The sequence below is a fragment of the Macaca thibetana genome, chromosome X (genome assembly GCF_024542745.1).
Source record: "Macaca thibetana thibetana isolate TM-01 chromosome X, ASM2454274v1, whole genome shotgun sequence".
Classification (NCBI taxonomy): domain Eukaryota; kingdom Metazoa; phylum Chordata; class Mammalia; order Primates; family Cercopithecidae; genus Macaca; species Macaca thibetana.
This window is the reverse complement of record NC_065598.1, coordinates 42,302,941-42,317,443: the sequence shown is the minus strand read 5'-3', so window position 1 is coordinate 42,317,443 and position 14,503 is coordinate 42,302,941. Positions and strand designations below refer to the sequence as shown.

Genomic DNA, 14,503 nt, shown 5'->3' with positions numbered 1-14,503 from the left:
ATAAAAAGCAGCAAATAGGTCTTTGTTTTACTGTACACACACGCACACACATACACACACACAACACGATACTGAAGTGCAGCATTTGAGATGGTCAGTGTCTTCAAAACAATGACTAGAACTATGAACACTTACACATGTTCTCCATGGGCACTGTAAAGGTAGAAATTGCACTCTAGAATATCCAACTTATTAATTCATCCGTGGCGGGAAGAACGGGAGCTGTGTTCCTCATCTCACTCCATCAATGCTCTACCTTAAACTCCTACTCACCTGCTCTGTTAGTGTAGAATTTTTGTTTCAAAGGATGTCACATGGAGTACTAGAAATGGCATAGAAAGGCCTCAGGGGCCCAGATGTTGGAGTGGAAGGAGGTATATCTAACCTATTCATCTCTACTACTTCAATCTTAACTATAGCTGCTTCTCTCTTATCTGCTTTATCTATTATGTTTCCTGGTCAGTTTGCATTTGAAGACAGAGTTTGCATCTGGGAAGAAAAAGCTGCCACAAAATAACTACTACATCATGAGTTAATCAGACTGTGAGTCTATCTCCTCCACTGAAATTTGTGATGTGACTTTATGACTGACTTCAGAACAGTGTCTCAGCTGCCACTGATCCTTTGAATCACATGACACCACCAAGGCCCATAAATACCCAGCCAAGGGCAGTGACTTTCTGTACCTGGTACTATCTAGGGTTACTTTCCTTTGCCCATTAGGATCATCTCCTCCTTGAATTCTTCTTCTAGCATATTCCACCTTTGGTGTCACACACTTGTCTCTGGACTCAACTTGGATACCCTTTCTGTGACATCTCATTGAGCAGCTCTCAACCCATGCCACTTAAATTTCTATGTTGTCTGTCCCACAGATTGCTATAACTCCTGGTTGGGAGTTCCCTTATCAACCACAGACCCAGCCTTGCCCCACCCAAGCTCTTCACCAAGAAGACAGATTAAACACAAAGTTGATCTCCTGTAAACTCAGCTTGTGGTAGGCATGGGAGCAGAACTGGAGCAAGTTCACATGGCAGTGGGGGATCTGCATGGTAGGCTTCTACCTGACGTAGCCTGAGTTTCAGGAAGTCGTGCCTGCTGAGCATCCTCGAGGGGCCGTGGTTACGCCCACACTATTGCATTCCCTGAAAGGCAAACTCTGTCCTACTTTTTCTGTGACTCACTCAGTGCCTGTTCCCTCTTGGAATTAACCCAAGGAAAAAAGTCCTCTCAGCAAAACAAAGTTAGCTTGCTTCCTTGTGTGTGGCCTGCTTATTTTATTTTTTAGAGCTATACTTCAGAAGTGCAGAGCAGCCTGAGGGTCCTTTTTCTCCATTTTGTTTTGTGTGTCTTCTTAAAAATCGTATCTTGGCTAGAGCTACTGTTTCTCCCTTGGTAGTTGTATAACCCACAAGGTGAATGGTGATACCCTGAAAGATCAATGGGAATACCCTCAGGGTAAGTAAAAAGAATATCATATATAATAAACATGCTCCCCAGAACTGGAACAGAAGCCTCGGGAAGAAGGACAAGCATTCTATCTTGGTTGTGGGCAAATGGGAGCAAGAAGGGCAGAAGTATTAATACTTCAGAGTAACCTTAGGACAAAGTTTACACCCAATAGATACTTGGGAGTTGGAGGAGAGTTATCTTTGAAAAGTGCCCTGAGATTGGAAATGAGATGACAGGCAGAATATGTCCTCATTCCTCTGAATGCCCCACTATTCTAACCTTATACTAGTTCCATACCAAATTCTAAATATTTGATTTTACAGGTCTTATCCTGAGGTACCTAGGAAACAGTCTGGGGCAAAAGGCTTACGTGCTAAACTTTATGGAAGAGAGAAAATTAAAAAAAAAAAAAAAGGAGTGAGGGGAAAGGAGGTACCAAAGTAGCGAGGGCAGGAGAAAAATATTCAAGGATATGTTTTTAAACTAGCCATTGCTTTGTAACAAGTGTAAGCAATTCCTTAGTCTTATGAGACATCTTCCAAAAGGCTGTCAGAACCATTACATCTCAGAACAGTCCATTATGGTGGAAGAAAGGAGACTTTATCTTCTGACTCCCATCTGTCCACTATCTTTCATTAGTCCAGTTTGCTTATGGAGTATTAATTTCCTGTAGTGGATGATGTGGTGTGTAGGACCTACGTGCTTCTTCCTCCAGTTGCCAGAAATGTTGGGTTCTAATGGCTCATAGCGATCCCTCTCAGGGAATAGCCCTAGGCTCACGGTCAGTAAACAATTTTTTTTTTTTGGTAAAACATCACATAGTTACTATTTTACGCTTTGCAAGAAATTTAGTGTCTGCCACAGCTACTCAAGTCTGCCATTGTAGTGTGAAGGAAATTGGAGGCAATACATAATTGAATAAGTGTAGTTGTGTGCCAATAAGATTTTATTTACAGAAAAAGGAGGCAGGCAGGCTATGGCCCACAGGTCAACCCCTGTCCTTGGCTAAAGGGAACTGCTTTTCCTAAGGTCATTCCCCTCTCCAGGGATAGCCCGTATCCAATGTTTGATTGATGAGAGACAGGTGAACAAAGGCTCTTCCCATTCCCCTAATTCAGAACATCTCTGAAGGACCATCCCAGCCCCAGAGCTCCCTATGGCCTAGGTCATTATTGTGATTAGGTTGAAATTCAAACTTTTCCCTACATCCAGTCTGGCAAGCAGGCTTCCCTCAATTCCATATCAGCAACATTGTTTTGGTGGAGCTCCCTGATCACTTTCCTGCATACAAATCCCCTTCTCGGAGTCTGCTTCCTCCACAATCCAACCTAAGTCGCTCCCAACACAGGATTGCTCTTATCAGCTGTTGGGAAAGCCACAGTCCTATGGGTCCACATCATCCAGGGTACAGATAGGGTGATCTTTTTTTTACTAGTTAATCTCTAACAGTGGACAGGGTAGCAGCAATTACCTACTTCGCTCCATGATGACAGGTACAAGGCAAGCTATTGCTAGGGCCACTCTGAGCAGAAAGCAAAGACAGAGTAAAGCTCTGGCAAGGCACATAAACTGAGCCTAGTACATATAATTTTGAAGGGAGGAAAATGTAGTGTTCCAACTCCTCTATCTTCCCATATCACTCTGTTTTCTCTCCTTTTTTAATAAAAATGACTTTACTATTTTTCTCTCTTTCTATTGATTTCCCTCCCCTCCACTCCCCTCCCCTTCTCTCCACTCCCCTTCCCTTCCGTTCTTTTCCTCTTATCCCCTAGCAGTATCATGATTTAAGTAATAGTAGACTTGAAGGAAAAGGAGATAAATTTAGAGGAAATTAAGTATGGCCTCCAAGTATAAGTGAAAGAGATACCTCTGGCTGCATTATTTACTAGCTGCCTGACTTTATAAGGGCCAGTAACCTCAACTATAACATGGAGACAGTAATACCTGATTTGCCTGCATATTTTACAGGGCATTGTACCAAATTATGGGACATGTATTATATCACTATGGATGGGCGTTTCATGTATACAACTGTGTATGTGTTAAATCTATTAAAGCTAAAAGATTTCCATGAGCCATTTCTTCAAGATGTCACCTATTCAAAGAATACTTTTCTTGACCTCACTAACCAATTTCTAATGTGTTTTGTGTATTTCTAAAAAAAGTGAAAGATCAGGTCCTGCAAGCAGTATCAAGTGTCAGGAATTCTCACTGAGGATAGTTTGGTCCTCTGAGGCTATTAGCCAAGGTTGCTGAACACAGGTGGCCTAAGCAGTCACATCATGTGATTATTACCTGATGCCACTTAGGTTCTTCTTGGGTACAGAGCACTGGGAAAAATCCACACTGAACCCAAGGGAAGCTGGGGGACTTTCTAGAGGTGGAAGCAGATAACAGCTGCTAATTCTGTTCATTGTGCATTTTCGGCGGAGCAGTGAGGTTTCTTGAAAATTGTTTTAAGAAGTCGGACTTACAAATGCACTTTGTTAAAATTCACACTGGCTGTTAATGTCAAAGGCAACTTCAAGATCCTACTTAACAAAAGAGAAGAGAAGCAAGTTTGGGGAATGAAATGAGGGGCAGGGTTATCATTTTGCATGAAACCAGCACTGGACTACTTTTTTTTTTTTTTTTTAATCACAAAGTTCCTGAAATTGTATTTGTAAAACATGCCTTGTTGTTGATGCTCCATCCCAGCCCGATGCCCTGAGAAATGGCAGGAAACTGCTGGTGGCTTAGATTATAGGGAGAAAGGTCAGAATGCAAGTAGTTTATTTGGGAGGTGATCCCAAGAAATGTCAGAGAATAATGGAGGAAGAGAAACACAGCAGGGCAGGCAGCCAACCACAGATGTATTATCAAGCTAGGTACCATATGGGCAACCGGAGAGCAGTCCATCTGGGGTACTCTGTGGGGCAGTATAGGACATACCTCAGTTATTCCAACCAAGGGGCAAGAGGTATTTATCCACCAGATCCCATCAGGCACTGATTAAGGACTTCTCTCAGGAAGTGTTTATTCTACCTCACTCGCAACCGACGGTGCGTGGACAGGGGAGTCTCCTGCCTCAAGAGAAGTCTTCAAGCACAGAGATACAGAAGCTAGCAGTTGGAAGTCAGCCAGGGTGCACTAAAATTGGTTGAATCTAGGGGAATATGAAGGTGATATCAATAGTATCTGCTACAACTAAAGTTATTTGACAAATGTGCTAATTTTTAATTTCTTTCTTTCTTTCTTTCTTTTTTCTTTTTTTTTCTTTTCTTTTTTTTTGGAGACAAGGTCTCACTTTGTCACCCAGGCTGGAGTGCAGTGACACAGTCTCGGCTCACTGCAACCTCTGCCTCCTGGGTTTAAGCGATTCTCCTGCCTCCGCCTGCTGAGTAGCTGGGATTACAGGCATGTGCCACCACGCCCGGCTAATTTTCGTATTTTTAGTAGAGATGGGGTTTTACCATGTTGGCCAGGCTGGTCACAAACTCCTGACCTCAAGTGATCTGCCCACCTCAGCTTCCCAAAGTGCTGGGATTACAGGCGTGAGCCACCGCGCCTGGCCATAATTTCTATTAGTAAAGTTTGTGAGATCATTTTTTGGTTGTGGAGCATCTGTGGTGGACAGACTCTAAGATGGTTCCAAATTATCCCTGCCTCACTATCACATCTTTGTATGATCCCCTCCATTTGAGTATGAAAGGGATGTGTGACTTTCTTCCAACCAATAGAGTATGACAAAGGTGATGGTATGTCACTTATATGATTAGACTGCATACAGTTGTGACTCTGTCGTCCTAGTAGATTCTTTTTCTTCCTGGTTCTGATAAAATCAACCTACCACATTAGAAAGACCCACATGGTAAGGAACTGAGGGTGGCCTCTGGTGAACATTCCTCAAGGAACTGAATCCTGCCACAACCACATGCACTTGGAAGGAGATTCTTGTGCATTCAAGCCTCAGATGAGACTCTGGCCCTGGACAACACCCAGGCCTCTGAGAGACCATGACACATAGAACCTAGCTAAGTCATGTAGAATCTCTGACTCACAGAAACTGTGAGATATTAAGTGTGTGTTGTTTGAAGATGTTAAGTTTGTGGCAATATTGCTATACAGCAATAGATAACTAATGTAGCATCCTAGGAGAAGACATGGCTAAGAGGATTGGTTTAGTGACAAGATGAACTTCTGGTGAGTGTTAGGAAGCTTGAGTGTGAGATAAAAAGGACCTGTCCTGGCTAACACGGTGAAACCCCGTCTCTGCTGAAAATACAAAAATTAGCCGGGGGTGGTGGTGGGCACCTGTAGTCCCAGCTACCAGGGAGGCTGAAGCAGGAGAATGGCGTGAACCTGGGAGGGAGAGCTTGCAGTGAGCTGAGATCATGCCACTGTACTCCAGCCTGGGTGACAGGGCAAGACTCCGTCTCAAAGGAAAAAAAAAAAAAAAAAAAAAAAAAAAAAAGATTTCTATACCTGATGAGGTATAGATTTGATCATTCCTTTGGGCAACAGGAAGGGTAATGAAATGCTACTGCCAAGTGAAAAGACATTTTTAGGAAAATGTGATTAGAAGTGTTCAACAAGAATGTTCAAAGAGAATGTATGATTCCTGTGTTAGATCCTATTAGACAATAAAAAAGAAGCATGTTTGCACAAAGCTTTGCACATAATAAGACTTTCACAGATGGATTTGAGTTGCCCATGTCTGTTTGCTGTAAGTAATTGTATGGTTAGGATAATGACGTAGGTGAATTGGGAGTTAAGTGAAGCACTTAAATGAGGCCCATACTCTCTATGGGAGACTGAGAAAGGGGAAGCACTGTGGTAAAAGTATACAGTAATACCTTGGTATCTGTGGGGCATTGGTTTCAGGACCCCCTTGAATGCCAAAATCCATGGATGTGCAAGTACCTGATATAAAACTACACAGTATTTTTATAACCTATGAACATCCCCCTAGATATTTTAAATCACCTTTACATTATTTATCATACGTAATACAATGTAAATGCTATGTAAATAGTTGTTGTATTGGTTTTATTTGCATTACTATTTTTGTATTGTTGTTTTTAAATATTTATTTCAATTTTTTTATTTTTTAATTTTTGTGAGTACATAGTAGGTGTATCTATTTATAGTATACATGAGATACCTTGATACAGCATGCAATACGTAACTATCACATCATGGAAAATGGGGTTCCTGTCACCTCAAGCATTTATCCTTTGTGTTGCAGACAATCCAGTTATACTCTTTTAGTTATTTTATAATGCACAATTAAATTATTATTGACTGTTTTCCCTCTGTTGTGCTAGCAAAGTACTAGGTCTTATTCATTTTTTCCATTTTTTTGTACCCATTAACCATCCCAACTTCCCACCCCCACCCCAAACTACCCTTCTCAGCCTCTGGTAGCCATCCTTCTGTCCTCTTTTTGTCCATGAGTTCAGTTGTTTTTATTTTTAGTTCCCACAAATAAGTGAGAACATGTGATGTTTGTCTTTCTGTGCCTGGCTTATTTCACTTAACGTAATTATCTCCAGTTCCATCCATGTTGTTGCAAATGACAAGATCTCATCCTTTTTTATGGCTGAATAGTACTCCATTGTGTATAAGCACCACATTTTCTCTATCCATTCATCTGTTGATGAACACATAGGTTGCTTCCAAATATTGGCTGTTGTGAACAGAGCTGCAACAAACATGGGCCTGCAGATATCTCTTCGATATACTGGTTTCCTTTCTTTTGGATATATACCTAGCAGTGGGATTGCTAGATTGTGTGGTAGCTCTATTTCTTGTTTTGAGGAACCTCCTAACTGTTCTCCATAGTGGTTTTACTCATTTACATTCCCACCAACAATGTACCTTTTCAAATATTTTTGATCCACGACTGGTTGAATCTGAGGATGCAGAATACAGGGATACAGAGAACCAAACTATACATTATGCTGGCTACCTGTCCCAGGAGTACTCTTGAAGGAAGAGGACAGGAGGCTCCCACTGGACACATGGGATCCAACATCACACTCCTAAAAGGAGATCATGTAATTGTGCTTTTTTTTTTTTTTTTTTTTTTTTTTTTTTTGCATTTGATGCAGTACTAAGATAATGCACACAATAAAGGGTGAATGTCTAAGTGGCAGAAAGATGTGGTATAATGGTCAGGACCATGTGGGAATAATTTTTCACTAAGGCTGATATTAATTTTCTTTAGCTACAGAATCCTATAGCAATAGATATTTTGTGTGTTCAGGAGAGGAAGAGAAATAGGAATTTTCCCATCTGTAATCTATACTTTCTACATATGAACTAAAATATCCTCTTTTCTCTTTTCTCTGCCATTTTGTGATGGTTAGATTTCTTACTCATATTTCTGAGGCTTAAGCTCCAAAACCATTATTGTTTTGTAGCTAAATGAAAGATTTAAGTATTTCTGTTTGTGGCATATCCATGGTTGATGCAGGGATAAGGGGTGAGCAGAGGAAGAGTGTTCTAAACCCCAGAATACAGTGTTTTATATCCACCTCTAAGATTGAGGCTGAAAAAGCCTATTTATAAAATACCTTTAAAATTATAGAGTTCCTTCTGTATTTGAAAGTACTGTCCGGAGTCTTCTGGAATAATCAAAGAAATAGCTGATAAAAGAGCTTAGCAAGCATTTGAAGCATTGAGCTAGCACCATCAAGACACTTTGGGATTGAAAAATTGGTGGAGAAATCATCCCCAGAACAATTGATTTTTTGGTACATTCAACAACTGCCTAATAGTCACAACCATCAACTTAAGAGGGAAAATATACACTACCATATAAACCTCCGGATGTACTTTACAATAGCTACAATTTCAGAGAAATGAGATCTTATTTAAAAGATGGATTCTTAAAGCGGTTGCAATTTTTGAGTAACGCTAATGCGCAGGGGGGGAGCTGACTTCCGTAACAGTACTTTATTTTTCTGTAAAAATGCTACTCAACAGCCCACATCCCACTTCTTGTTTTGTACAATTTTTGCTGCCCAAGGTAGGGTGCAGGGAGACAGGAGGAACTTGAAAAATCAAACGCAAAGATGGAATCACAGAGTGCCCCAGCAAATAGGATCTCCTCCTGATGACTCAGTAGCCAACAATCTTCTTATCCAACATTGCTTTTAAAATTTGGACAACATACAAATATCTTTTAAAGGGGAAGAAAGACTGCACATAAGTGTTATCTTTACTATTTCTTCTTGTGTTATTTAAATATGTAGGGACAAGCGCTAGATGTGGTAGGCCATTTTTGCATTGCTGTAAAGTAATACTTGAGGCTGGGTAATTTATAAAGAAAAGAGGTTTAATTGGCTCATGGTTCTACAGACAGTACAAGAAGTGTAGTGCCTGCATCTGCTTCTGGTGAGGGCCTGAGGAAGCTTACAATCATGATGGAAAGGGGAGCGGGTATCCCACCTGGTGAGGACAAGAACAAGAGCGAGATGGGGGAGGTGAACACACTTTTAAATGACCAGAGCACCTGTGAACTCAGAGTGAGAACTCACTTAACACCAAGGAGGTGGCACCTAGCCATTCATGAAGGTTCCACCCCCATGATCCAAACACCTCTCACCAGGTCCCACCTCCAACACTGGGGATTACATTTCAGCATGAGATTCAGAGGGGACAAATACCTAAGCTATATCACTTACGTATAATAAGCTGCTTATATGTATTGTCATTCCACCAGTATAAGTAAAAAAAATAGATTTCCAAATGAAAAGTGAGCAAAACTAGGAAGTGACAAAATACAAATTAATAACATTTATGTAACAAATAAGATGATAAAGGCAAACTGGTATTTACAGTTAAAATCTTCATTCCTTCATGTGTTTGTTTGTTCATTTGACAAGCACTGGGTGAGCACCTGTCATTCCCAGTGGTGCTTTTCTAGGCACCCCAAATATATCTGTAAGCAAAATAAACTTCCCCATCTTCATGAAGCTTACATTCTAGTGTTATAGACAGATAGAAAACCAAATAAATAAGTGAAATATGTAGTGTGTCAGATGGTATTGAGTGCTAAGGAGAAAAAAATCTAGAGAAGGGGAGATTTGAGAAAAGGGAGCTGCAATTTGTAATTTAGGAAAGGCCTCATGGAGAAGGTGGTATTTGTATAGAAAACTCGAATAAGGTGAAAGAGTGAGTATTTGGGTGTTACTGAGTGAGGGAAGGGTCAGTGTTCCAGAGAGAGGGAACAGTGGATGCAAAGGCTCTGAGGCTGACGTAAGCCTGTTTTTGACTTGCCTCTTTTTCAAACTACTGTAAAACCTCTGCTCTTACTGTGTTGGCTGTTAGGTCATTTGTCTTTTACTGGAGGATAATGATATCTTTTATATATTACATCTACTTCATTTTCAAAAATTAGGCAATAACAGTAAAGTGATATTATTTAACAGTAATGGGATAGTAAACCTAATTATACACATGCAGGTATGGAAATATAGTAACAGACCACATTAATTGGTCGGTGGGATTATAAAGACTATGCTTAATTGAATATATTCATACTATTATCAAAATCTAAATGTAGAGTTAGTAAATTTGCATAAAAATGCTTACAGATGTCTGATAACAAGACCGTAGACCCTCTGTGGCCCGAGGAACCCCACTTTAAAAAACAAGGAGGGACCCCTTTTAAGCCTACCTTCTAACTGGTCGATTCGAGGTCATCTGTTGCACTAGTGAATATGGAGATACAAGACTTCTTCACTTTGGCCCCTACAATATTACTGAATATGACTCAACACGTGGTTTGGGGAATGTACAGGGCACATGGCTAGAAAATAAGTTCCAAAAAACAGTCTTAGTTCTTTCGTTGTCATACCCACCTATGAGAATTGCTTCTGTGATTTTAGACCATGTGCAGCCCAGATTCTCTGCCCATAATTATCTAGGCAGGAAACAGCTTTGTTGATTTTGCAACACTGAGAGGAGATTGGAGAGTAGTTTGGGCAAAGCAGCTTCTGCACCATTTCTATTAGCCCACAATTCTGCATCTGAGACAGAATGGAGAGCCTGAAAATAATTCTTGTGAGGCTACCTCATTAGTCATGGGACAAGACTGGCTTCAAGGTTGAGGTGGGAGTGGCCAATGAAGCAATGAAAACACTCTTTGCCCATGCTTTTGGAAGCTACACTAGTTTTGATGAGGGTTCTGAGAAAGTTTTCCAAAATGCATAACATAAGAGAGGTACATAGGGTATCAGCATTAGGAATGAATGTAGCTGGCAATATCTGTTACAATAACTGGTGCCTATCTGTGACATTTAAGATGAAATTGGGAGAACTCCAAGATATTTTGAGAAAGAATTGAGTATAGTGGAAAAAAAAAAAAAGAAAGAAAAGAAAGCATTCTTACCATGAAATGGTCTGGAAAAATGGATATGTATGTTAAATTAACTTTTTTTTTTTTTTTTGGATACAGGGTTTTACTCTAGTTGCCCAGGCTGGAGTGCAATGGCACTATCTGGGCTCACTGCAACCTCTGACTCCTGGGTTCAAGAGATTCTCCTGCCTCAGCCTCCCAAGTAGCTGGTTAAGTAACGGATGCATGCCACTGTGCACAGCTAATTTTTTAAAATATGTATAAATATTTTATATATATATCATTATATACTATATATAGATGATAAGATAGAGAGAGAGAGAGAGAGAGAGAATGAGAGAGAGAGAGAGAGAGAAGAGACAGGGCTTCACCATGTTGCCCAGACTGGTCTCGAACTCCTGGGCTCAAGCGATCCACCCGCCTCAGCCTCCCAAAGTGCTGGGATTGCAGGCCTGAGCCACCACGCCTGGCCAATGGGTACGTATTTTTGATTAACATTTCTTAATTAACCTTACATGGAAAAGTAGATGATTTTGATAGGCTATCCTGACTAATCTGGACTGCATGGAACTGCTTAAAGGTAATTTTCTCATCAGGAGTAATTATTTTCTAGGACTAGGCTATAATCTTGACATGATAATATGATTACTGCCTCTTAAAATAACATAAATTTTATACGTACAAAAATCTTGTCTCCTTTACTCACACTACATGCTGATACCCTTATCACCATCACCACCACTTTGCCTCCACCGCATCCCCCCACACATCAGATATACAAACACACATTTAAGAGAACTGTCTGGGATCCCATAGGATTAACATAGTGTTTCATAAGCATCAAGAGGTAAGAAATGAAGATTTCACATCCAGACTTCCATAAAGTATCAGAAGACACATGGTGTTAGCATATGATATTACAAAGGTAGTATAGCATAGTGGCGAGGAGCAGGGGCCCTGGAGGCAGACTGCCTGGGTTGAAATCCCAGCTACTACTAACCAGCTATGTGAGTTACTTAGCCCTCTGTATGCCTTGATATGCTCATCAGTAAAATGAATTGAATAATTTTACCTAAGTCATGTGATTGTAAGAATTAAATAAATTACTGTATGTTAACCACTTAGAACAATACCAGCATACAGTAAACATTATAGAACTAAATAGAAATAAAGAAAGAAAGAAGGCTTATCTTAGAAAAAAATAGTAAGTGGATTATTACAAATTGTTAAGACATGACGATAGAACTATTTACGATAGAACTATTTATAAAGCATTTGATTCCTGAAGTAATAGCAAAATCTTTATTTTTCAATTTGTGTAAGATTTTGGTTATGTAGATGACATTGTTTTTGAGTAGAATGCAATCAATACCTTGGAACTATTTGGCATTTTATTCCCCTAACGTGAAGCATGAGTTGTAAGAAAAAATAATCTATATTCATGAAAGTGCACTAATAGGCTGAGAAATCAACAACTGCTTGACATTCATGAAATGTCTTTTTCAGTGTATCATGAAGTAGCTCAGGAATAGGCATTGTTTGAAGAATAAAAACTTGCTACAGATTAAGAACAGGGAAGACTCAAATATCCTTAATTCCTTACTTTATATGTTATAAACACTGTAGTAGGTGCTGTGGTATGCTGCTAAGATACTACCTTCAGGATTAAAGTACTCACTCTCTCAGGTTTTGGGATTGTTGGCAACATACGTCCTTTAGCTGTTAACCCTTTCTAGAAATTGCTTTCTGCTGAAGAGATCTGCCTCATCCAAAGTCATACTCCCTTTCTGTGGGGGAACTGATACCCAATGATTGGTATATCTGGGTGTATGAAGACTTGACCCACTTGCTCCAGTTTGAGAAAGTTCTTCAGGGCCATCCCAGGTCTTCAGGTCTCCATACAATTGGCTGAGGCCACTTGCACCCCCTGGGAAGGTTGATATGTGCCCAATATTATCTGAAAACTTCTTTGTGTTAAGTTGGTTCAAATGACAAAAAGTCTATGTCTGTTGCTATTTCACAAAATAAGCTTAGTCTCTTCTATGACCTTTACCCTCAGTAGATTTTATATTCTTTTGAAAATTATTTCAAATTTTGGTCAAGAATGGATATCTCTTGCTAGATAATTTTCTTGGGCATTAACAATAACAAAATTTTACAAGGCTGGACAGTGGGATAGAAGTTGAAATGACATATGGAGAGAGAGAGAGTACACAAGGAAAAAGAAGGCACCGGGCATATATGTGAAGTCATCTTGGAAATAGATTCTTCAGCCCCAGTCATCCCAACTGATGCCACATGGAGCCAGAAAGAGCACAACTGAGCCCTTCCTGAATTCCCAACTCATAAAACCATGAACAAAATAAAATTATTCTTTCAATCCACTATGTTTTTGGAGTAGTTTGTTATGTAGCAGTAGATAACTGAGGCGAACGGATTTGCTAATGACCTGAGTAATTAATCAAATATGCTGGTGAGTATAGAAGGTTATGTACATTGCTGAGACTATGGAGCCATTCCACCTGCCTTCAGGTTCTGGCTTTGCCACTTGTAAGCCCTGTGATGTTCAGCAATGCATGCTTCAGTTTCCTCATCTGTAAAATAGAGATAATAACTACCTCACAGTATTGTTGTGAGGATTTAATTGGTTAACACTTAGGAGGTGCTATATAGATTTTAACTATTATTATTGTGACAAGTAGCTGGGCCTCAACAATAGCAACAAGTAGAGTGCTCTTCTTTTTAGCATAGTAGGAGTAACCTTGAGATTCAGTGAGAGATGAGATTAAATCCTAGATCAATGATGTATGTGTAATTCTGGAGCTTTTCGGGGCCTCAATTTTTCCATTTGTATTATGAGGCTAGTACTACATATTTCTTAATGTTCTTGTGAGAATTAGATGAGCTAACCTGGTTAAGTACTAGGCTTAGAGCCTGGGAAGCAGTTAGCATTCAGTAATTGCTGACTCCTTTGGCACCCCCCTCACCCTATTTGAATCCATATAGGGTAAAAATCTCTTAGCAGAAGAGAAGAAGAGATTGGCTGGTTTTAAACTCTTCAGCAACATTAAACACAGAGTTTACTCAAGCTTCATGGTGAAAGCCTACTTCAGTTGTTTTCAAGGAATACCTGGAAGGGTATCTACAAAAGTAACCTGCTGATACCCAGTTTTCTTTCAATGAGACACTATTCTTGTCATACAAAACTATGGTTTGGGTGTCAGTAACAGGCTGAGGATGAGTGGTATCAATTATCTGTTACAACTCAAGGCTATCAATCAAAACATGTATTATTTCCTATGCCCTAGGCAACCAACGGCATCAAACTAACAAGAACTCGGAGGAGCAAATAAACAGGAATGTGAAGCTACCAGGTTCCCAGGAAGGTATAGCACCAGGGGCTTTTAGTTCCACATTGCACTCTCGTTGGTACCAGATGAAGTGAAAGCATGAGGGAAGTAGTTGAGGGAGAATGCAGCAAAAAAAGAAAAGAAAAGAAAAGAAATTCCCCAAATCAGGGCTGAAGTAAACGCAATAGAGAATCTAAACACTGGACTCTGCTGCAGGTAATAAACAAAGCCTCATCAAAATAAGCTCAAGAGGGCTTGGCTAGTGATTTCCAGAGACTTGCCCCTACCCTGGACAAAAGCATTAAGAAAACTTGAAGTGATGTCTCTTCATGAAAAAACAATGGCAAAGTCAGAA

The 14,503-nt window shown here is 40.0% G+C and overlaps 1 protein-coding gene across 1 annotated transcript in view; it reads right to left on the bottom strand.

Moving 5' to 3' along the window:
* LOC126945603 (zinc transporter ZIP1-like) overlaps positions 1 to 13,780 on the bottom strand; it is a 328,799-nt gene extending 315,019 nt beyond the window's left edge. Inside the window, exon 1 of the mRNA XM_050775690.1 lies at positions 13,777 to 13,780. The gene's annotated coding sequence lies outside the window, so the exon portion shown is untranslated. The remainder of the gene's footprint in view (positions 1 to 13,776) is intronic.
* Positions 13,781 to 14,503: the final 723 nt, after the last annotated feature.